This window comes from Rattus norvegicus, chromosome 7 (assembly GCF_036323735.1).
Source record: "Rattus norvegicus strain BN/NHsdMcwi chromosome 7, GRCr8, whole genome shotgun sequence".
Lineage (NCBI taxonomy): Eukaryota > Metazoa > Chordata > Mammalia > Rodentia > Muridae > Rattus > Rattus norvegicus.
In genome coordinates, this window is record NC_086025.1 from 47,700,943 (window position 1) to 47,727,045 (window position 26,103).

Here is a 26,103-nt window from a genome sequence, read left to right on the forward strand (position 1 = left end):
TGGATTACATCTGAGGAATAGCGGCTCCAACCATACGCATATAGTCACCGGCTGCAGCTGATGTTTCTTACCTGCAGGATATGTGTGCCTCCTGCTACATGGCAAACAGCTAGAGACAAGCACGGCTGGCCTCTAACCCTTCATTTCAGATGACCAAACCTGAAATGGAGCAGGTAAGTAAATGAACCAGAAAGAGAGGTGCTATCCACCCAGAAGCAGCTGGATTTGGAAGAGGAGCAAGCCCAAACAGTGTCATTACGCCAAGACTGACGTATACCTCGGAGCCAAAGAAAAATGTAAAACTTCGAAAAGAAATAATGAAGGAAAGTCAATTTGCCTTGGGTCAGGTCTTCAAGCACTGAGCCTACAAATTTGGCCATACCACCATAAGGTCATTCCATATGATCTAGGTCAAGACTACAACATAGAAGTTCAAATGCCTGGCCTAGACAATAACATAGAAAACCACAAACACATGAGGGACTATAAAGAGTGCTCCCTCCTTACCCTTGGCCCAGTGTGCATGGAGTGTTATGCTATAGTTTTGGTCCTGATCTACATCACTGACAAGGAGTATTGAGTTCATGCTACTCCTGCAAGAGTGTAGGTTTCTGCTCCATACGTGAAACCTGGGTAGAGGAGAGATGATTTTAAATTAGGAAGAAACAGAGGGGAGGGTGTCGTAAGAAGCAACATCCCTAAATTGAGTGTAAGAAGATGGGTAAGAGTCCTACATAAAGAGTCCTACATAAACAAGTAGGAATGGGAGGTTGGGGATTTAGCTCAGTGGTAGAGCGCTTGCCTAGCAAGCGCAAGGCCCTGGGTTCGGTCCCCAGCTCCGGAAAAAAAAAAAACAAGTAGGAATGGTTAAGAATACAGAAAAGCACCCCAAGCAGATAAAAGTATTTCACCCACTTGCACTGTAATCCCTAAAAGACAGGGGATAGAGACAGTAGAGTCATCTGGAGGCTCACAGCTAGCTACCCTGGAGTAAGAGAGCGGGTGTCAACAAGCAGGAAGAAGAGAGTTCCCAAACACTGTCTTTTGTCAAATATGTGCTGTGGCAAATGTCTCATGTGTGTCCGCACACATATTAATCTGCTAAACAGTAAATAAATGAAAAGAATACATGGGAGAACCATGTAACAGGCCCACTGATCGTCATAATGGGAACTCAGGAGACAAGTTGACTGTTAGTCCCTGAGCACAGGCTCAGCAGCTCTGAGAATTACCTCACTGGTATAGCCTACCCAAGAGGGTCTCGATGCCAGAGTATCTGTCCTGTTGATTATGTAGAGTTGGGAAACAGCCCTTCACTACAACGATGCACAAGAGAATTTCTTGTAAAGACCGTGTCTACGAGTCGCATCTAGATTAAAGTTCTTCAGTTTCAAGTGTTTTGAACAGGAGTCAAAAGCAGCAGCATCCTTCTCAATTCAGCCTTAGACTGTGAGGATTGAGTTAAGAAAGAATGATACAATACCAAGCCCCAAAGGACTCCCAGCTATGTCTGACTCCGTCCCTTTCCTTCTGCTGGGATTTGCAACTTTCTAGACATGGAGCTTTGGCATGAGATCTGATCAGAGGGTCACAGAGGGGTGAAGTGACTCAGAATGTCAACATTTCCAAACCTTGCCCCAGATTTTACTAACACAGCATCCCTGAGTCATGTGTGCACTGGATGACCAGAAAAATGAATCCTGCCCAATCCGTGCTTCTGATGGAATTTCTATTTGTTTTACATGTGGGGCTTACTGAAGGAAGATTGCATGAAAATTGTTAAAATATCCATTTCATTTCTTCTGAAGATCAAATGATCCTGATGTCCAGGACAGTTTGTGTCTGAAGAGCCCTTGTTATATACAAACGCATATCCACAGGGAAAATACATGATATACTCACCCAACCTAGAGGTCTTACCACTGCCTGTGGTCCACTGTTCATGAGCAGTTCAGCCAGTTCTAGGAAGGTTTCCCAAAACACTTCCTATCATACGACATTTTTCTCTGATGAGCTAGAACATGTTACACTCATTCTCTTGGTTTGGTTTTTATTTGTTTCACCCACAGTGGGAAGAATTCCATCAAACCCATAAGTGCCTTAATAGCACTTTGGGGGTTAAAATTAATCCTTAGATATTTCCCCTTTTGTTATAAAACTGATTCTTTGCCTTGGATATTAATGAAGCAGAATGGAGCTTGTCTGTAGGATCCTTTGAAACATGAGACTTACCTCCCCCCACCCCACCGAATTACAGCTCTCAAACTGTAATGCAAAATTCTAATGACTATCCAGAGGTAATTCAAAGAACCCAAGAAATTCCAGAATTTCAGTGTGATCCTTCAGTAACATATGCAGCCACTTGAAAATAATATGAAATTCAATATAAAATTTGCCATTGATTTTAACATAAAATGTGAGAAAAGCTATTCAAGTCCCCCCCCCCGAGCAATCTGAGGAACTTTGGGCAGGCATTGCCTTTTTCTTCTGTCTTTGAGACTATCTAAGCAGATTCCAAGACAACTTTCTATGAGACACTCCTGATCTGCCAAGACAGCCCTGAAGATGAGGTCATCTGTGCCCCGTGAAAAATGTCCGATGCCAAAGCTTGGGAAGCTAGGAGCCATTCTGCCTATTAACATCTCAACAGGTTTCCTTGCTGGCTATGTTTGGGTGTTGCTAGACAGTGGTAAGTGAAATCTCATTCAGGATGACACAAGACATAAGCACACAAATGGTGACCTGGCCAAAACCTGAGTATAGCAGTCACGTGCTGTGAAATACTCTCCTCGGTGTATTACATGGCCACTGCCCTCCTAGAACCAGATCAGCTAAGGTTTCCACACAGGAGGTCCAGGAGCATCGTACCAGGCAGGGGAGGTACAGGGATGACTTGTGAGGAGTTTGTGTAGCTCTTCACAATAGGCTCCTGAGCGGACTGAAGTAGCTTAGGAAGAGGTTCAACAGATGAATCAGACCTCTCCTCTCCCCAGAATAATCAGATAACCATTTCTGGTGAATTTGGACTCCTCTCAATGGATAACACCACCCATAAGTTGCCTGTACTCTCGTGAGTAACTTCAACTAAACTCAACTGGTTCATGCAGGCAGATTTCCCTGACATCATTTCTTTGAGTCAACATTGGTAACCTATCTGGGGTGAATATGTGTTTATAAGCATCTCCAGAGGTAATTCAAAGAACCCAAGAAATTCCAGAATTTCAGTGTGATCCTTCAGTAACATATGCAGCCACTTGAAAATAATATGAAATTCAATATAAAATTTGCCATTGATTTTAACATAAAATGTGAGAAAAGCTATTCAAGTCCCCCCCCCCTGAGCAATCTGAGGAACTTTGGGCAGGCATTGCCTTTTTCAATGCAACAGCATTCTAACACCCATCTAGAATGCTGCAAAGAAGATCCAAATGCAGAGAGAAAAGAATTGATATACAAAGCCCTTTATCAGTATACACCAAGCACTTTATACTTTCCAGTTCATGTTGAATGCTAATGTCAACACAGGAAAAGTATGTCAACCTCTGCTACATTTCAAATGTACACATAAAATTTTACAAATGGCAGAAGACGAAGTAGAGCTGGACGCTATGTGATTTAAGAAGAAAAAAAAGTGCTAGGGAGAACTGCACCCTATCTTCCAGACTGGAACGGTAGCTCAAGTCTTGTAATGTTCATTGTATGTGCTCAGGATAATAGATGCCTAACTGAGATATGATTTCCTTTGCAACCCAGGCTGCATCGTAAAAAGGAAGATGGAGAGATTACTTCACCTTGGTAACATCATTACTACTGAATCTGCTGGCTTAAAGCCAAAGCCTGTGGGAAAAAATTATCTGCATTCCCGTCTTAGCTCTAACAGTACACTGCCTTTAACAGAACCAAAACTAACTGGTCCTCCTGAGTCCACACACACACACATACACACACACACACACACACACACACACACACACACACACACACATACACACACACACACACACACACACACACACACACACGAGTTTGTGTATCTGACAAAAGATCTTTATGGCAGTTTGAAAAAGATTGGCCCCTCCAGGTTCAGGCTCATGAGTTTGAGTGCTTGATTGTCAGTTGGTGAACTGTTTAGGATGGAAATGTGACCTTGTGGGAGGAGGAATGTCACTGAGTTGACTTTGAGGTTTCAAAAGCCCATGCAGCAAGGCCCGGTCTCTCTCTCTCTCTCTCTCTCTCTCTCTCTCTCTCTCTCTCTCTCTATCTCTATCTCTCAGTCTCTCTCTCTCTCTCTCTCTCTCTCTCTCTCTCTCTCACACACACACACACACACACATACACACACACACATTCATATATATATATATAAAGCTTTCAGCCACTTTTCCAGCACCAACCACACCAGCCTCTGTTCAAGCCACACCTCTCCACCATGATGGTAAGGACTAACAGTCTGAAACTGTAAGCAAGAACCCAGTTAAATGCTTTCTTTTATAAGAGTTGCCTTGGGGGTTGGGGATTTAGCTCAGTGGTAGAGCACTTGCCTAGCAAGCGCAAGGCCCTGGGTTCGGTCACCAGCTCCGGAAAAAAAAAAAAAAAGAAAAGAAAAGAAAAGAAAGAGTTGCCTTGGTAATGGTGTCTCTTCATAGCAACAGAACAGTAACTAAGGCAATCTTCTAGAAACATCTAAGGCCCATCTAGCAAATGGCTTTAGAAAGGACCACAGGAAACCTAACGACCCTTAACCTAAGGAGTCTATGAAACTGTCCCTCTGGGAAACTGATGATGTCATCATTGATGTTGAAGAAGAGATACTTCTGGTCTTCTCTAAGGCTCAGAACACCTGGAATATGGAGAGAATGGGTTAATATAATATAATAAGGGAAATACAATGATTACTGGATTTATGGACAAGGATATATGAGTATAGTGCTGAACTAATTTTCTTTGCTCAAATGTTTTCATACTCTCTCTAAAACAGTAAGAAACTATTCCAAAAGGAAAGACAATGCCAAGCTGTGTGGGCCCTGAACACAAGCTCTAAACAACGTGCAGGACCAAAGGTAGAAGCCACTCCACGCATGAATAGCAAAGTCCTTACTAGCATGGCTTCCTCCGGGGACTGTTGTGCTAGAGAGGGGGAATCACTGAGGACATGCACTTGCAGAATTATTCCTCCCCAGTCGTTCATGTGGCAGAAAAACCTACCCTGCCTCATATAATTAACTGATTAAAAGTGGTTTATGATTGAGCTCTAACCAAATCAGCTTGCATTGATTGAAGGACACAATCAAACCCTTCTATTTACAATGTCTGCACTTGGAATAATATCTTTATTCAAGGAGAGAATGAACTACTATCTGTACAATACTAACACCTATAATAATACATTCAGCTTTAATAACTCACTTTGAGACCTGAAAAAAATCACAGGTGAAGACACTTTAAGTCATCAATTTCTAAGAAATATGTGGTAATTCTTCACAATGCTCAATTCTACAAAGAATAAGAAGATAAATCGTGCTTTATCCTTTTGTGACTCACACACACACACACACACACACACACACACACACACAGAGAGAGAGAGAGAGAGAGAGAGAGAGAGAGAGAGAGAGAGAGAGAGAGAGAAACATTGTCTCTGGTAACTAGAATCTGCAGTCAATACTGACTTGGCAGAACCCTGTTCTAAAGATGAGACTGTACAGTCCATCTGTTGGTGGGAACGGGTACTTTCTTTGCATTGGGTACTCACTAAATGAAATAATCAATCACTATTTTCCCTTCTTTTGCCAATGCCCAAGTGCTATCACCAATTTAACGTGTGTATTGTTTCTCCCAATACTGTATAGACAAGAGAATGCCCAGCAGTAACAAGCCATACAAGTCATACTCACCTTTCTTGATCAACAATGAATTTCTTAATCATGAATAGCGGTTCCAAAGTCTAGAAACTGGTGCTTCTGGGTTCGAGTTCCACATTATCAGTAGTCACCCTCATGAAGTTAAATCAACCATTTACCTATCCACCAAGCCCCACTTTAGTTACCTGTGAACTGACAATGAATACATGCAGTGTGTAGCTTTTGAATCTTAATCCATTGCTTGCTAAAGTACTTTGGGAAATACCAATGGAGAGATATAAATACAACTGATAACAAGAAAGGACTCCTTATTAGCATTAAATGACTCTGAGGACAGTATTCCTTTATAGTTCAATGGCTGATTTTTCTAAACCTATTTGTAGAAACTGGAAATGATTAGACATATCTCTTGTATTTTAAATGCTCCTTTGGATTGTTTTTAGCTAGAGTTTATAGAACAGAATTTGAGCCTTTTTAATTCCTCAAGCCAAGCAGATTCCTTTATTAGCACTTAGAGATGGTCTGACCCTGCCTATAGGCTATTTCAATTTACCCCCCACTGTCCCAGCTCTCTATCATGGCGACTTGGTTCACTTGGGCTCTTCTAAAGAAAAAAAGCAAAGAAACACTTAGAACAGAGAATGAATGAATTTGGTATAAAAGTCAGATTAACCTTTCAAATGACAGGTGGCATGAAATCTTACCTCCTCATACATAAAGCCAATCAATTATCACCAAACTGCTGATCTTTTCCATCTATTTCAATATCTAGACTTAGTTCTTAACCTTCCTAATGCTGTAAAATAGTTCCTCATGTTGTAATTTTGATACTGTTATGAATCCTAATGTAAATCACTGACATGTAGGATATCCTATATACAACCCCTATGAAAGGGCCATGCAGCCCTATAGGGTTCACAGCCCATGGGTTGGGAACCAATGGTTTAGAGGCTTCCAAATCCTTTTCCTATCTTACACCAGTGGTCTGTTTCCTCTAGAAAGACAAACTTAACCTTAATCCTTCCTGCCCCCCTTTTTATCCTCTCTCAATTGAACAAAGACTCAGTATCTGCCAAAGAATAATCTTTGTCACTAGATAGCTACACACACAAGGAATAAGCTGCATAACTAGATCTGACCCTAAAGTCATTTGCCTACATAGTGTCCAAACCAAAATGTGAGCCTGATTGGAGACTAGAGTGTAGATGGGGTTGTTACTGTGCTGAGCATGGCAGTAGGGGAAAAAATGTAACACTGTATGTTGTAAGAATTGGGACTCAGACAATATATTGTTTGCTACATAGATACTAAATTTCAATCTATTCTTTTACTCCAACCAAGGAGAGAGAGAGAGAGAGAGAGAGAGAGAGAGAGAGAGAGAGAGAGAGAGAGATTGCTACATAGATACTAAATTTCAATCTATTCTTTTACTCCAACCAAGGAGAGAGAGAGGGGGGGGGGAGATCAGAACATCAGGCATATGTTACAAATTCTTTTACTCTGAAAGCTGGGGAGACACATAATGAAACCTATGAAACCTACAAGATCATGCTTCTAATTCAGGGAATTCACTTAATCCTCAGGTCCAATTCAGTGGTTGCTAGTTTTCAAACACAGGCACCTAGCAACCCCTAAGAGGAGGCTCAGAAGGCAATAGAAAGAAGCAACCACAAGCTGGCCCCTGGTAAATTGTGACTTCTGGGTATACAATACACACATACAAAAAAAAAAGTTGTTTTCAGAGTTAAATACCTTCTAGAGGGCAATAAACTGCTTTATCAAAAAATTAAACTGTAACTCTAAGGGAAAAATGAAACTAATAACATTCACAAGAGGTTAATTTTCAAGGACTGGAATATATAATTTACCACCCACTACCTCTTCATTAAAAACTTCGCTCTGCCTAGCAGTCTTTGGGTACCTGCAAGTCACATGACTATAAGAGTAATAATTCCTCATCATTTGGTTTTCAAGGTAACTCATCCAAAGGGCTAGGGTGTAACCTCTTCATTGTAACCACCTTTGAAAGTTCATATGAGAAGCCACAAACAATTAGAAGCCCTGTAGCTAGGATTTATCAGACAAAGTAGAATGCTGCAATATTAATTGAATTAAAACCTCTCTCCCACCAAAAAGTTATGACAGCAGAGGATCACCTTGTTGGGCATCAATAGGAGGAGAGGCCCTTGGTCCTGTGAAGGCTTGATATCCCAGTGTGGCGAAATGTCAGGAGGGAGTGGGTGGGAGGATAAGGGAGCACCTCTATAGAGGCAGTGGTTTGGTTATAGCAGGTTTCTAGAGGGGAAATCAGTAAATGGGATAACATTTAAAATGTAAATTAAAATGCAATTAAAAAACTGAAGCATGGTAAGAAAAAAGAAATTCCCAGTGTTTTTAAAGCTGCAAAGAAAACAATTATTAACAAAAACTATAGAGATCTGTGAAGTATTATGCTACTCACTTTACAGTAGAGACTCCTCCGACAGTACAGCGCTCTCCCTGCACGCACAAGGGCCTGACTTACATCCCCAGAACCCATAAATAAAAGTAAAAAGCATGGTGGTAGGAATTTGTAATCTCCATCTAAGTGCTGGAAGGAAAGACTGAAAACAATTCCTGGGGTAGCCTGGTTTATTTGATGAATTCCAGGCCAATGAAAGATCCTACCAAAATTAAAAGGTGAATGACACCTGAGAAACACCACCCAAGTTCCATTTTGGTCTCCATGGGTGCACACACACACACATACACACACACACACACACACACACACACACACACACACACACACACACACCATGTTATTTTTTACTAAAATAAAAATTCTTTTACTAAAACGTTCTTCACCTACTGGTATCTATAATACACTTGGTATACAAGGATTATCACAATTTTGGAACATGCACAGTGCTATTTCATTGTAAAATACTTCACATTCACTCATCAATACATACAATTTAACCAATGAAATCAGCCGGTCTGTGTTTCACTGGCTCCTGGATATTTTGTTGTTGTTGAATACGAATTCAAGTAGCTCCCTTAAATTGGATGTGAGGACCTTTCAAATCACAAGTCAAGCACACAGTTTTAAGACTACCCACAAGCTCACTGGTAATTATTCAGCCCTAAAAGACCATCTGAACTCAGAGCGCATCTGTACACTATTTGAATGTCTCAGCCTTTAGCACTCACTGCTCTAGACACCAAATGGACCATAGTAGGGAAAGTCGAAACTATCACATATACCCTACACTTTGTAGGTCACCTTTGGACAATTTTGCTCATATTGACATACAAAATTATACAAAGGAGAGGGCAGGGTTTCAATATTGTTCCTCAAATCTAGCTACCCCCATGTTGTGTTTGTCTTCTGCCCTGATTTTGTTTTCCTATGCCTACTAAGTATCCTTCCACAGATAGACAAGAAGATAGTTTTAGATTTACAGAAATGTAGGGCTGGAGAGACGGCTTAGCAGTTGACTGGTTAAATATTGCCCTTCCAGAGAAGCTGTCTCCAGCAGCCATGTTGGGCAGCTCAAAAATGTTGCCTGTAACCCCAACTCCAAGGGATTTGCTATCTTATTCTGGCCTACGTGGACATCTGTATTCATATGCACATACCTAAACGCAGACACACATACACAGAATGTTTAAAGACTACAAAAAAAGACTTCCAGGTATATGTAGAAATCATCTTTCCTAGGAGTTTAAAATGATACAAGCTGCAACTGCCTTTTAAGAGACATTTTCAGTTCCTATATTAGCTGACTTCTTCCTACACATACAGTTGCTATTCTTAATGAAATTAGCATACATTATAATGTCAGAAATTATTGTGCATTACCCATAATTGATGATTTCCTTAGCAATAAGAGCCCATATGATCCTCACACCAATTGTAAGACAGTCACTGCTATCACCCCGCTTTGCAGATGGAGGAACAAACATGTTCACATTCCTACCACCTGCAACATGGGTCATATTGTGAACTCAGGACTCAGCCAGCACATTGGACTGTTTCTTCATTGAACAATTTTTATGTTATGATGCAACAGTCTTCAGTCTTCACTTTGCACTCAAAAAGTATCATAATCGTAAATATAAAAATGTTACTGCATATGTGCATGTGCGTGCGTGTGTACGTGTGTGTGTGTATGTGTCTGTGTGTGTGTGTCTGTGCATACAATTCATGTTTAACTGTCTTCAATGTTGACTACTATCTACAAAATAAAGTATGGACCCTTTGATCTAGAATGTACTCACTTTGTGAGCTGTCTAACCTTCTAGCTGCACCTGTCTACACTTTGTACAAATTCTTTCCCCCTGAGGACTAATTGTCCCCAAACTTTTCACATTCCCATATGTCTTTGTGCACTTGCAGAGGCACATGCTGAAACACTGCCCACTCCTGTGGCCATCTGGCAGGTTCCCACTCATCCTTCATGACTCAGTGCTAGCATGTCTCTGGGCCATCTTCCCTGACACATAGCCACCAACAGAATTATCACTCCCACCTCTGCTTTACATACACCTCCTTCACACAATTGGTACAACAGCAAGAAGTTTCCTATAGTTTAAAAGCTTATAAGCCGAAGAAAATTATCTGTCCCATCAGCGCTGAGACCCTTAGGACCAACGCTGTCTTCCCTCTGGCACTGAGCAGAACAGGCACGCTTGGAGAACACTGAGATGTAAAGTGGTCTGAGTGGAATCCAGCAGAAAGCATCCTCTACACACAAGCTCTACAATTCTAGGGCTCTGTAGTTGATGAGATTAAACCAGGAAGGGGCAATTAACAAATGTCTTTGTGTCAAAATGAAAAACAAAGTCAACAAAGAGTTCATACAGCCCAGATTTCTTTGGAACTGTACCTATCATCACAGATCCAAAGTAGAGGAGACCTTGGCCCATATAGGACACAATTAGCTCCATTAAACTGCAATTCATGGGAAAGACAGCCAGATATAAGAGACAGCCAAATCCTACAGGCCTACCTGTCAAGGGTCATATTGAATCTTGCTTGAAAATATAGCTACCTCCTTCCCATTGCTGTATGATTCCTTCTGCCAGTGCATATCTAAATGCCACCCTTTCTAGGTCAAAGCCACTCCCAGTAGCAGGCATCCTGAGTTTTTCCCTTAGAAAATTTTCTTCCTTTAACTTGTGCTTTCCATGGATGACCATAAAATCTCCAGAACTCACCATTTCTGCACATCTTATTTCACCGGCTACATATCAGATCAATAAGGACAAAACTATATTCTTTTTGCTCCCATTCAATACCAGTGTCTAATGCACTGTGGAATGGAGAATAAAGCACTCTTTATTCTCTGCATTATATATATATATTATATATAATATATATATATATATATCCACTAAAATTCACCAGGGTTGACAAATAATAAAAACAATCTATGATCGTATTTTATAAAAATCCCACGATGCATTTCAGGTAAGAAAATTTCTCTCCAGAATTTTGTATTACATGTTTTTTTCATTTGGATCCATCCTCTAGATAAAATTCTTTAAAATTTGGCATCAGTAGCTTTCTTGTTCCTTATTACATTGATATTACATTTCTAGAGTAAGTTGTGAGATTGTATTTTACTTCCAGTGCCTTTCATCAAAATAAAGTTTACACATTTAAGGTATTTCAAGTTAGAAGAAAAGAAATACATAGGTTAAGGACAAAGAGGACAGATGCTTTGGGTGAGTGATAAAAAAGACACACTTGATTTTAAACTACAGCCAAAACAAAAACCTTTATCAATTTCTAGCAAATGGAAGAAAGAAAATAACACAACCAAGAACATACACGCAGTTGCTTGGCAAACTAATACGCATTCTCCTCACACTCGTAGACATCAAAAGAATCAGTAAGACAATTGATGTTCCTGAGGATCCAGTCACAGAACAAGGACAGCACAAGGGGTGTACTTGAAGTTAGAGCTCTCATTAGAATCATAAAGAGCATCACCATTCCAATCTAGTTCAATGAAAACATTCCCTAAAATATGAATTCAGACAATTACACCTGTTTCTCACTAGTAAAATAGAATAAACATCTATCATACACACAGGTACAATAACAAAATACTGCCTTCTCCATATGACTCCTGTCCTTACGTTAGAACACGCTTCATAACTTGTGAAGTTTGTTCTTAGCTCATTCCCATGTGGAGACTCATGATGGAATCTGCCACATCTAGGATCAAAAATAAAAAAACAACGGGGGTGGGTAATACAATCTCTATTTACTGAAATGGTGGATGCTGAGAAATACAGGTGAGTCCAAGGTTCTTCAATGACCAGGGGTTCATTACAAATGCTTATTCCCTTGGAACCGCATTCCCTGTGGAGACCTGGAATATAGAACCAGGATATATACACCCTCAATTTGATTTATAGCACCAAATCTGACAGTCAGCCAAGTTGACTCATGGGAAAGTATATAATCCATAATATCATGCAGGTGGAGAGGGAGCCATCGGGAAAGTGCTTACCTGGCAAGGACAAAACCTGTTGGATCTCCAACCCCACACTGAAGAAGAAAAGGTCAGGGAGTTACATGCATTACTTGTAATTGTAGCACTGGGGAGGGAGAGGTAGGCAAATAGATTCCTCAGGCTGACTGGCCCCAGTCTAACAGGCAAACTCCAAGTCAATGACAGACTGTCCCAAAACAACATGGATGGTATCTATAACAGTCAGTACTCGAGGCTCTTCATGCGCATGTGCACCTGTCCCACATACATGTATATTCACACACACACACACACACACACACACACACACATGTGCACACACCAGATCCATAATAACTAAGGAAACAAAATAAATAAGTTTAAAAACATCTCAGGACATTTTTATATCAAAAGGCTTTCTTCTGGAGAACTCTTCCAAGCACAAACAAAAATCAAAACAGTAAGATCACTGTTAAAAATACCAAGGTGTGAGGATGGTGGCACATACCTGTAATCCCAGCACCTGGGAGCCTAAGGCAGGAGGATCACAAGATCAAGGACAGAATGAACTATAGCTCAGTTCTAGACAAGCTTCCTAGGGAGGGCAAAAGCAATCCTCCTTGATACAGGCCTACGATCTCCAAATGCCAGTCACATCCAGAAGCTTTGAAATTCCAAAGGGTTTTTATAACCTGACCTGAAGATAAAATAAAGCCACGGCCTGAATTCTACTATATTCACTTTCTGTTGTTTCGATAATAAATTATTATAATCTTAGTGGCTGGAAGATGCCAGTGCAATGACTTCCAGTGCCAGAGGTCAGAGGCCTAACGGCCTCACTAAACTAAAATTCAGCTCATCAGCAGATCTGATTCTCACGGAAATATCCAGGTTAATAATCTGCTCCCTGGATTTGCTGTGTCTTCTAGAAACCTCTGGATTTCTTCCCCCATGGCGTCTTCTTCAGTGTACAGAGGCTGCCTGGCTGCCTCTTCTCACCCCGTCTCCATTACCATCCTTCTTCTTCCAACCCTCATGGGGAATACTACCTAAACTGTCTGCTTGAATGACTTGTGTGACCAAACTGAGGCCAGCCAAGTATTTCGGATTAAAGTCTCCATTTCCAATCCCTTACACTTTATTCACACACCCATAGATTTCATGATGTCAAAAGGATGATATTCTCCATCCTGGTGAAAGCGATGTGGACCCCGGAAAGGAGGTTTTCTTCTAACACATTCATTGACTGATTTCATATGTTCTTTCCATATACTGAGCAAACACCAGTACCAGAAAACCTACTTAAAATTTACAAAATGCCTTTCCACTCCAAAAAGTTAAGTCCTAGATACATGCTCTATGGGGACTATCCTGAACAGATATTAGTTGGCAAAGAAAGAGAGAGAGAGAGAGGGAAAAGAAAAAAGAGAAAGCTGTATGTCATGGCACAGTTTCTAATGCATGTTCCTGTGACATTGAGAGTTTATCTGCTGGAGGCAGGAGAGCCTTTGTGGTTAGCGAGTCTGTGGATAAGAGACGTTCGCAGGAGCATTAGCATGCATTAACAGGGCAGAACTTGAAACGACTCTCAATTATGGTAACATAATCCCACCCAGGCCTGTGTTGAGCACAGCCCGGCCATAATAAATTGTAATGTCTCACTATAAATAAGCAACTGAACACTTCAAAAAATAAATATAAAACTTTTTACATTAAAAATTAAATACAACTCAACTTCAAGGGCATGGAAGGACCTTGTTTGGTTCCTTTCTGTATTCCTTCGTGCTTGTGACAGTGTCAAAGGCAGTTAATATACATCCGCCATCTTGTTTTTTTGTTGAAACATCATGTTTACTTCGTGGGGTAGATTAATTCAACATCAGCTGCGCCAAGCACATAAAATAAGCACACAAGATGGGACACATTATTCAACAATAAATAAATGAAAGCCTGCCTATCAAGAAGCCGCTAAGACACCCAAACTCTAGATACAGCTGCCTTGCATCAACTTCTCTGGCTACAAAGAGTAGCTCAGTTTTTATGTATTGCATCAAGAATATAAGTATTGCATAGGCAAATGCCAGCATCAAACCACTGAACTGAGAATGGGGCCCCCCTTGAAGGAATCAGAGAAAGGACTGGAAGAGCTTGAAGGGGTTCAAGACCCCATATGAACAACAATGCCAACCAATCAGAGCTTCCAGGGACTAAGCCACTACCCAAAGACTATACATGGACCGACCCTGGACTCTAACCTCATAGGTAGCAATGAATATCCTAGTAAGAGCACCAGTGGAAGGGGAAGCCCTTGGTCCTGCTAAGACTGAACCCCCAGTGAACGTGATTGTTGGGGGGAGGGTGGCAATGGGGGGAGGATGGGGAGGGGAACACCCATATAGAAGGGGAGGGGGAGGGGCTAGGGGGATGTTGGTCTGGAAACCGGGAAAGGGAATAACAATCAAAATGTAAATAAGAAATGCTCAAGTTAATAAACATTAAAAAAATAAGAATATAAGTATTGGGCCTGTGCCCATCAATTCTAAAGGCAGGTCTTACTGCATAGTGTGCTCGAGTATAAAAAACATCTAGAACTATTGCCTTCATTAACCTTGTCCATGGGCTTGCAATGCAACTAATTTGTGATGTCCTGAAAACTGGTCCCTAAAAGGACAGGTGATTAGGTCTCCCAATACTTTCCGGGTGATGCTTGTTTAAAGAACAAATGTCCATAGAGAGAGAAGAGGATAGAGAAAGCAGAAGATGGGAGGGAAGAGGAGGGGGGAGGGGAAGCCAGCAGGGGAGAGGGGAAGAGAGGAAAGAGGAGGAAGCAAGTTTGAGCTCCCCAAGAGCTTGACATTGGGCTGAGTCAGTGAAAATCATCGCTGGTTTATAACAAGGCAACGTTGGATCTGAAATTTCTCTCAGGGAAGAAACTCCTACCAAAGAATAGCAAACACACAGAAACTGCATCCCCTAACCTACAAGATGACTGCAGATCCATTCACAGAAATAACCTAATACAGATGCTAGTTATTTACCTCTAGTCTCCAATGTTCCAAACACTCACATAAGTTCAGTCACCTCCAAACCTTTCAAGGCACAGCATTACTTTAGATGAAATTAAACAAATTCATGAAGTAAAAATGTGACAGTGTAACCTGTTTTGATTCTTCATTTCATACATTTAACATGTATGAGAATACAACCAAAGCCTTGCATTTATAAAGAATCTATTCTTAGAGCAATATCCATTCTAGGTAATTGACTTTCAAATATAGATGAGAATAGTTTAACAGATTGCAGGCTAGAACCATGTGTGTGGTGGTTTGAATATTCTTGGCCCAGAGACTGCACTGTTTGGAGGTGTGGTCTTGTTGGAGTGGGGGGTGGCCTTGTTGAAGGAAGTGTGTCATAAATGTATGGGTGATCTTTAGGATCCTTGTCCTAGCTGCCTGGAAGGCAGTCTGTTCCTAGCAGCCTTCAGATGAAGATGTAGAACTCTCAGCTCCTCCTGCACCATGCCTGCCTGGATACTGCCATGCTCCTGCCTTGATGATAATGGACTGAACCTCTGAACCTTTAAGCCAGCCCCAATTAAAGCCCTTATAAGAGTTGCCTTGGTCATGGTGTCTGTTCACAGCAGTAAAACCCTAAGACAATGTATAAAAAAGACAGCTTAGCATTCCACACAGAAATCAAACTATAAACTTGTGAGAAGCAGTTGTAATAAGTAAAATGCAATAAACTTTATTTGGGTCAGATTAAAGTGAATATCACAAAGAAAGCCTTCTGTGACAAAAATCCTTACCGTAAAGCATTTAGGTGACATATAAATACCTACATATTCGCCAGAGTTCTTGGCCCCTTTTAACACCCCTCTATTTTCTTTTAAAATTCTGAAAATGGTTGAATTTTTAATAGGCATGTTCTGAAAGAATTCCCAGGATTAAATCCCAGGATTATCTGCTAATAACGAATAACTAGTGTCTCCTGCCTCTCTTGTAGATAATGTTGACCAGAGGTTCACTCTCAGGAGCTTGAAGAATGAAGGAAGTCATAGTGCTTGTTACTCACTGTGGAAAATGGACAGTCAAATAGCATTCTTTCAACCAAAACTCTATGAATGATCATTTTCTGTATCTACAGAACAGCAATTATTCACGTCTACAATTGATATCCAGGAGGGCAGGGTGGTGTTTTCAACAGTTTTGGCTTCTACAGACCCATGTGTTTGAATGCTTGACCCATAGGGAATGATACTATTAGGTTGTATGGCCTTATTTGTGGGAAGTGTGGCTTTGTTAGAGGAAGTGCGTCACTGTGAAGGCAGGGCTTTGGGGTCTTAAATGATCAAAGTCTGCCCAGTGTGTGTGTGTGTGTGTGTGTGTGTGTGTGTGTGTGTGTGTGTGTGGTGTGTGTGTGTGCATATGTGTGTGTGGTGTGTGTGTGTGTGCATATGTGTGTGTGTGTGGTGTGTGTGTGTGTGTGTGTGTGTGTGTGTGTGTGTGTGTGTGTGTGTGTAGATAGATAGATATAGATACATAGATATATTCATTCTCCTCCTGGCTGCCTTCAGATCAAAGCACAAAACTCTCAGCTCCTTCTCCTGACTGAACGCCACCATGCTTCCCACCATGATAATAAGGGACTAAACCTCTGAAGCTGTAGGCCGGCCCCAATTAAATGTTTTTCTCTGTAAGAGTTGCCTTAGTCATGATGTCTATCTCACAGCAATGGAAACCCTAAGTAAGTCAGTTTAAGTTATGTATCGATGCTATGTAACAAATTACTCCTACCTTCACCAAGTTCAGTAAATAAGTATTTCTAACTCAAACTCATTAACCTTCTGTGGTCCACAATTTCAGAAATAGCAGGGTTACATGATTCTGACTCACACAGACCAAAGAGAATATGGTCAGATTCTGCCCTGAATCTGGCATCACCTTAAGACCATTACTAGGGTTTCAGGCACACTGCCCAAGGTGGCCCTTTCACATGTCTGGTACAGATTGCTACTGACTATGCAGAAGGCTCTCCTTTCTTACCATATCAGTCTCCAGGAACTGACTGAGTATGGTCCCAACATGGCAACTTTCCAAAAGCAAATGACCCAACCAAGAAAGGTGGTGTGGCAACGTCTTAGGTGGCACTCAAAGTGATACATCAGCACATATGACACCTTCTGCAGGATATGAGAGGGGACATCCCAAGGGTATGAGAAGCAACAGGCAGGGTTTGCTGAAGACCATTTGGACTCTGATTGTTATAACTTTGAAATGAGCTTCTAAATGAAGAATAAATAAATGTTTGATGAAGTTTTAGAACTGCTTATTATAGCTTAACCTCTCTAAACTGTTATAACATCTGAAAACACAGTATTAATCGGGACACTAGAGGACATGCTAGTGCTCCAGGGGAAGCACTCAAGTGTCTATTGAATCAAAATAGACAGCATTTTTTAACTTAGACTTACAACATTTGCTCAATTTCAGCATGTTTTTATGCACCATTGTACGTGTGTTATTTGATTGATTTTCTATTAAATGTTTACTATTATTTTCACCATCATTTTAGTATCAATTTTATTGATAGAGGAGTCAAAACTTAAAAATGAATTATGCTGAGGCCTTAAAATCAGAGTGAATTAGAACGAGAATCAATTGATAACAGTAGAGCCACAATACTGAGAGGAATCCTAAGAAATTACCTCATTTTCTGAAACTGACAGGCCTATTGGAATCCAGTAAATCATCCCCTTACTTTTATGCTTTTTCATAACTTCCCATCATCAAAACTCTGCAGACTGATATGGTAATGCAATTCTTTGTTTTTTTCTACAAGGCATGCCACCAACGTTCACAGAAAATTACCTGTTCTGTAAAGTTTTGCACATTGGAGAGAAGTTCTAAAATGAAGTATGGTGTTCTCATTCTGGTTAATGGGATTTCAGATGACTACACATACAAAACCATTGTTCAGTAGCCTTCTGTGGCCAGAGCTCACAGTTTGTCTTTTTGGGATGGCAATCTAGGAAATAGCTAAAGCTACAGACTTTGCTTGCTTTGTTCTCATCCCAACAGATTACAACTAGAGCTAACTCTCATTTAGGCCTCCAAGGTTTGGATGACTCCAAGTGCTCTTTCTACTGCTGTGAGAAACGCCATGAGCAAATCAACTTAGGGAGGAAATGGTTGCTTCGGCTGCTGCTTCCCCAATACAGTCTATAATTGGGAGACGTCAGGACAAGAACTCAAGCAGAAACCTAGCTAAAGGAATGGAAGCAGAGATCTGTAGAAATACTGTTTACTAGCTTGCTTCAGTGGGGTGCCTGCTTTCTCACCCTATGCCAGAACATTGAGCATAGGGGTGGCACCACCCGTAGTTGGCTAGGACCTCACACATTAATCATTATTGAGAAAACGTCTTTAAAGACTTGTCTAAAAGCCAGTCTGGTGAAGGCATTTTCTAAATTGAGGTTCTCTCTTCCCAAACTACTCTAGTTTGTATCTGTTGTGTCTACCTGACCAAAACCTAACCAGGTTGACACAAAATACACTACTATGAAACTATAACCTTTGTTTCTTGTTTGTCCAAAAGATGTCATGTTAATATCACTGTATAAAATGCTATAAATGCTTTAAAGTCCTACAACCTTTAAAAGATTCAAACAATTTAAAACCTCAAAATCTCAGAGACTGAAGGAAAGGCCATCCAGAGAGCACCCCACCTAGGGATGCATCCATCTGCAACCCCAACACTATTGCTGATGCCCAGAAGAGCTTGCTGACAGGAGCCTGATATGGCTGTTCCCTGAGAAGCTCTGCCAGAACCTGACCAATACAGATGCAGATACTCACAGCCAACCATCGGACTGAGTCTGGGGACTCCAATGGAAGGGTAGGGAAGGACTGAAGGGGCTGAAAGGGATTGCAGCCCCATAGAAAGAACAACAATATAAACCAACCAGATACCCCAGAGCTCCAGGGACTACACCACCAAAAAGAGTACACATGGAGGAAGCCATGACTCCAGATATGTAGTAGATGATGGCCTTATATGACATCAATGGGAAGGGAGGACCTTGGTCCAGTGGAAGCTTGATGACCCAGTGTAGGGGGATGCTAGAGTGGTGAGGCAGGGGTGGGTGAGTAGGTGGAGGAGCATAGAGGCAAAGGGGAGGGGGAAGAGGGAAGATGGGATGAGAGGGTTGTGGAGGGGTAACTGGGAAGGGGGATATCATTTGAAATGCAAATGAAATAAAATGATTAATTAAAAAATAAAAATAAATAAAATCTCATAACTGTGGGTCCTTGTGGAATCAAAAAAGAGTTATATACTTCTTATAATACTTTCTTATTCCTAGAGGAAATATGACCAGAACGTGGTCACAATCAGACCAAAGCAAATCCAAATTCCAGCATCGGTGTCCAGCGTATAGGACTCACTTATGATAATCTGGGCTCCAAATGGTATGGGTAACCCCTTAACTCTGATTCAGCAATATCCAGCACAGATAGACTCATTCCAACTCAACTCCACACCTGCTCATGATTACCACATAGGTCCTGGCATCTGCAAAGGCCGGGATCTCCACTGCCACAGAGGCTGTACTTTCACCAGTGGCCTCGTGGCTTCACTACAGTGACTCTGAGCACAGGGTGTCAATCCTCGGCATCTATACATGACCCCCTCAATCCTAGGTTCTCCACTGCAACTGAGGCTACATCTTCACCAGAGGCCTCTCCTGGCTTCTCACAGGACCAAGCCTCAGATGTTCTCCATGAGCCCTTCAGACACCACAGCTTTTGTGACGCCAAAAATCAGTAATGTTACCACCTTTGACCTCAAACTTCTGGTGCAGCTTTGACTCCACCGGACCCTGTAGTCAGCTTCTGTATGCGAACTCTGAGGAAATGCTTCCCATAAAAGTTTGCCTCAGTGGTGCTGCTCTCTCTTTCCTCACACTGACTTCTATTCCCAGCTAAACAGCATCATTTGTCCCAGGAAAGTAAACGTTTCCCTTCAGGAGTTCTGGTCTCCCCCTAATTACAGCTGATTCTTCCACCCCAGCTGGGCAGAAGCTATATATTAATTCAAACTATCACGAACAGCCCTGACAAAGGTATTCGCTTCAGGCTGAAATTCCACTATCAGCACCATCAGTACTGCCATCTTCCAAGTTCCCCAAATCAATTCACTAAGCCCTGAGTACTCCATGGTTTTTCCATCTTAAAGATCTAAAAATTCTGTCCTCGGTTCTTCCACAGGGGTCAGATATCAGATATCCTGCCTATCAGATATCTACATTGTGATTCATAACCATAGCAAAATTACAATTACGCCGTAGCAACAAAATAATTTTATGGCTAGAGGGGTTACCACAACATGAGGCACTGTATCAAAGGGTTGCAGCATCAGGGAAGTTAAGGACCACTGCTCTACATAGCAAGTGGCAGAACCGCCATTGAAGAGCATGGAAATCTATTCTGCAAATCCCATTTGTAATTTGCTGGACAATGATGCCAGAAAATATAGCAATATGATCAAGAATCCACAGGTCATATTCTAGCTCAGTCAGGTAGCATATGAATGTGTTCAAAACCCAAACGTTTCTTTTGATTAGAAATAACATTCCCAATGCGTAGGACCCTGTGGGCCTATTTGAATATATAAGGTATCATTTCATTTCTCAACACTTTGCTTACAATCTCTCCAGCAGTCCTCAGGTAATGCTGAGAATTGAGACGACTTTGCAAGTAGAAAAAGGGCAGTAGTTTAATATAAAAACCAGAATTCTGTACATAAAAGTATGCAATACAAGGTCAAAGGAACAATAGATTTTTTTTTCAAACATTCTTAGCTATATCTGACTCACTTTAAATCACCTCCAATCTAAGAAATGACTTTATTCCTAGTACCTCCAGGCACGGAATCCCTAGGTCTCTGTTTACTCAACTAGAAGAGGAAGAGGAAAAAGAGGAAGGGAGGAAGAAGAGGAAGAAGGGGAGGGGAAGGGGGAGAGGAGGAAGGGGAAGAGGGAGAAGACAACTCATGAAAATGATACTTCAAAGATTGGCAACAAGCATCACCATACTGACACTAGCATTGTGTGACCCAGAGACATGAATCAGCAGCTTTTATACTGAGATCAAGTTTGTCTTCTGACATTGGGAAGTTACTTTGGTAAAAGAATGCTAAATGCATATGGTTTGAAAGGCCAGCAACTTCTGTATATAAGACCACTGAACCATATCACTAACTTGGATATCTCTTTAAGATCAGAATCTGTCTGGCTGCAGTGCCAATGCACCTGTTCTAAGATCTCATCTAGGACAGAAGAGGACAAGCACCTACAGAATAGTCAGCACCGCGGTGACACTCACTTAAGATGATGTTGTAGTTAGATGAGGAAGGCAACCCTGAAGGGTGGCCAGAAAGCCAGCACCAGGGACTTTTTCTACCCTCAAGTCCACTTTACATTATGGAAAATGACTTTCTACAAAGAAGGGCAAGGAATGGGGAGATCCTTAAATGTTCTCTACCTTTTAACTAAAGCAAGTTTAATCCCCACTTGCATTCATGTAAAAGGGTGATACCCGCTGTGCTTAAGCAGTTCTGTAACTAATGGGAAATGATTCCTTTCCAGTTCTACTGCCTCTGTCCATAAACTGCAGACTTTAATATAGTCACCTTCTCCTGGAAGGAAGGGAAAACGCATCACTATTATCTATCTGCTCAGCAATGGTCCAAGGAAACATTTCTATTTAGAAACACTCTCTCACTCTCTCTCTCTCTCCCTCCCTCCCTCCCTATCTCTCTCTCTCTCTCTGTCTGTCTGCCTCTCTCTGTCTGTCTGTCTATCTCTGTCCATCTCTGTCGGTCTGTCTCTTTGTCTATCTCTGTGTGTCCGTCTCTCTGTCTGTCTGTCTCTGTCTGTCTCTGTCTCTCTGTCTTTCTCTGTCTGTTTCTCTGTCTCTCTGTCTATCTCTGCCTGTGTCTGTCTCTGTCTCTTTGTCTGTCTCTGTTTGTCTCTCGGTCTGCCTCCCTCTCTCCCCCTCCCCTGCTTCTCCCCCATCATTTTTCTTCTGGGAAAATAAAACACCTGAGAATCTACAAGCCACAGCAAAACTAACTCTTTAAGACAGTGTCAAACAGAAATATAGAGATCTACTGCCTCCTGCTTTTATCGCCAGTTCATTGACACCTTTCATTTCTGTAGCTTGCACTTCCTCTCAGGTTTGCTATGCTGATATTCCTTCCCTAGTAGATGCAGATACACACAAAGGCAATTACTCTTGCACACTTCTAAGTTCCTTACAACAAAAGTGAAATTTATTGTGGGTGCTTCCAGAAGAGTTTTATGTCACTGCTCAGGCAAATAAGGAAAACCCCTAAAAGCAAACCTGAGAAGTGTTCTAAAAAATCACCACGTTAATGTCCATTTCTTCAAAGGAACCAGTATACTAATTCTTTTCACATGAAGTCTCTGAAGCATATAGAAAGTATATGCTTCTGTCCACACTTTGGCTTGTGCCTAGCACAACCATTCCCTGTTGCCATGGGTTACAAGGGTGAGTCATTCGGAGTCCTCCAGACAATTTGAGGAAGATCTTATAGCAATTTCAGAATGAAATACTCTTTGTAATTATCAATTTGCCACAGCTCGGTATACTAAATGAACAGATCACAAACCTTACTAATGTCACTACATAAAAAATAGGGACTTGAGTTAGGCAAACTTGAGAGGTTCTACTTCCCCATTATGAAGCAGGTCTCTCATTAAATGTCTGTATATAGATGCAATCACAGGTAGGGGTGAGTAGTTTCAGAATCAATGTACAATAAATTACAGTGATTTGTGGCCGTCATTAAAATATCTTTTAACCTCAAATCATATGACTCTTAGAAGCCTTTATGCGAAGTCCTTCATAGACACACACTTAAATAGGAATCATCACAAGGAAATATGAGAGTGGTCAAAGGGCACGATAACTCTGATATTAAGAACAAGAGTAACAAACATTTTACTTGTACCTGTAATTTTTTTCTTTTTCTTTTTTTTTTTTTTTCGGAGCTGGGGATCGAACCCAGGGCCTTGCACTTGCAAGGCAAGCGCTCTACCGCTGAGCTAAATCCCCAACCCATACCTGTAATTTTTTAATTGCACATTCAAACTTCATTTAACTCACCTGAAGCACCTTGTGCATGTGTCAGATCAAACCTATGCATCCAGGAAAAGGCCAGAGAGGAAGGCAGGGATAACAAATGTAGCATCGTTCCTAAGCCTGCATTGCTTAAAGAAATGTCCTCAGAGCATGCTTGGGGGGGCTCCAATGACAAATGAATTGTTAAATGTTCTCTAAATGTTCATCTGAACATCTGAACTGGATTATAAATGACTTCTGGGTCAATCAACATTATTTGTACAAATAAGAACGTGAAACACGTTTAAGATGTAAAGCTTGCTAATTGGCTAAACAGAAGGATGACGCTGTAGAGTGGTCTGGAAATTGCATTTCCTTCCTTTGGGTTTGTTTCCCATTCTGTCAGTGGCTTCTCTTCTTCCTGGTCCATTCTCTGCCCCAGGATCCTTCATTCTGTATTAATAATTTAATTTAAAGACAAATGTGCACACAAAGGAAAGGAGGTTTGAATGTGCACTGAAACTGAGCCCTTCTGTGCATCACCTCTCCCTATTATGAAAAGTGGAGGAAATCGGTGATAGGTACCAATTTCCACATGGGAAATATTGTGATCTGAGGAAAGACTTAACTGAAACAAGATTTCCTTTTTTTTGAGAAAATTGTTGAAAAATCCAATAAACCCCTTTTGGGCTAAATAAAAGCCAACACACACACACACACACACACACACACACACACACAATATCACTCTTTGTTTTCTCATAATACATGCATCTTATATGTCAAACCAAAATTCAAAGCGTAATGAGAACGCATCAACACAAGCAAGGCAGGATAGATTCAACTGCCCTGGATCCTTTTTAAATAGCAGGTCCTTCGTAGTACCGCTGTCCATCTGCCGATGGCCAAACACGAAAGGCCTGACTTTTATTGTACCTTCACACGGTCAGCCCCAAAGTCCAATTCTAATCTCACACAGAAGTTGCTAATCCTTTTCTATTCTTTGGCAGGGCCAGGCCAGCCTGCAGGTTCTCTGTACTTCACGCTTAGACTGGCTTGGATTTCAGGAAGGAAGTGCCAGAACCTTAATTGTGACCTTTTCCTTCTAGTGCCTGGCCAATGCAAACTCAATCAGGTTCGGGAGCCAATCATTACAATAAAAGTTGCATGTTCCATAGAAGCTAGAGGAGGGGAAGGGGCCGTCTCCCAAGTTCCCCATAATTGAACGTCAGTGAGGAGCAAAGAGCATATCGGTAACAGAAGAGGGAAGTTGCACTCAAATGAGTCTAGGTTTTTTTTTTTTTCTTTTTCAAAGATGTATTTATTTATACCCATGGCTTATTCAGATTTCAAAATTCATACTGCCTTTACAATACATGTGGTACTTAGAGCTGCAGAAGTCCGATTCTGACGTACAGTCGCCCAGCTTACAATGCATTTCTGCACAATCCATGGAGATCAATAGACTCGGGAAACAAATATGTTGATGGATGAGGACGGCTCTGAAAACAACCAGGTTAAGGTAGCCACGTTGCTGGTTTCATAGTTATTCTCGTGCTGGCAGAACCAAGGGGGTACAAAGGATTCCTCCCTTTTTGTAAAGGGGAAAAGGGAAAGGGGGAGGATAGGGGGAGGAAAAGAAGGGAAGAGAATGGTGCGGATAGTGAGAAAAAGAAGAAAGAAACGGAGGATGGTGAACAAGGAAGAGAAACCCAAAGAGGGGCGGGGGAGTAGGAAGCAAAGCTATGATGTATGGAAGCTAGCCAGCCACCCAGCCAAGTGCTCCAGCACCCGCAAGCCTGCATCCCTCCCTAACAGACTCTGGGTTCAGTCTGTAGACTTAGGGCTCCCTGGTGCTGACAGCCCTCCCCACAACACCAGTGCAAGCAATGTGTGATGTTCCAAGTAGCCCAGAGCATCCAGCCCATCTGAACCCGCCACTCCCTGGACCTTGCTCACCGCCCCCACCACCACCACCACCACCATCGACTTCTCCTTGGCACCCCCCATCACTAGTCTCAGGGTGGGGGGTAAACCCCGAAGACAGCAGCATGGGGGAATCAAAAGAAGGGAGAGTGTAGAGGAAGCAATCAAAATAATTTTTAAATAATGTGATAATAGATTCTGGGGAAGTGCCAGGGGAGGGTGCCCGTGGCAAGCACCTGGGTAGCACAGCACGCTGTTGCAAATCCCCCAGGCTGCATGGGGCTGGGCGATTTTCCACAAAAGGAACTTTGCAAGAAGCGCAGCGGTTTTGCAAGGCGAAGAGGAGAAGATCGCAGCGTTACCTGGCCGAGGTCAACGCCGGCGGGCCGCCGAAATCCTCAGGTTTGCGGTCCTGAGCCACTTGATCGGGTTACTATGGAAATCGTCTTAGGGAGGACGCGAGCAAAGCAGGAGCCGGGCACATCCTCGTCCGCCGCCGAGCGAGCACGGGACCGGGCGCGGCGCCTCTTCCCCGGCCCGGCTCGCTCTTTCTTCGCTCTCGGCCCGGCCGCGCCTCCCCGCCCCGCGCCGCCGCCGCCGCCACCGAGCAGCCCGCGGGCCGAGCCGAGCTCTCGCCGCGCGCAGCCGGCAGCCGAAGCGCGAGCTCGCAGCAGCCAGCCGGGGCGGCGAGTGGCGCTGTTTCCC

At 42.0% G+C, this 26,103-nt stretch overlaps 1 protein-coding gene across 4 annotated transcripts in view; it reads right to left on the reverse strand.

The window, feature by feature from the left end:
- The window catches only part of Nav3 (neuron navigator 3), a 788,263-nt gene extending 762,366 nt beyond the window's left edge, over positions 1–25,897 (reverse strand). For all 4 annotated transcript variants that reach the window (XM_063263475.1, XM_039079115.2, XM_063263477.1 and 1 more), the window contains exon 1: positions 25,761–25,897. The gene's annotated coding sequence lies outside the window, so the exon portion shown is untranslated. The remainder of the gene's footprint in view (positions 1–25,760) is intronic.
- Positions 25,898–26,103: the final 206 nt, after the last annotated feature.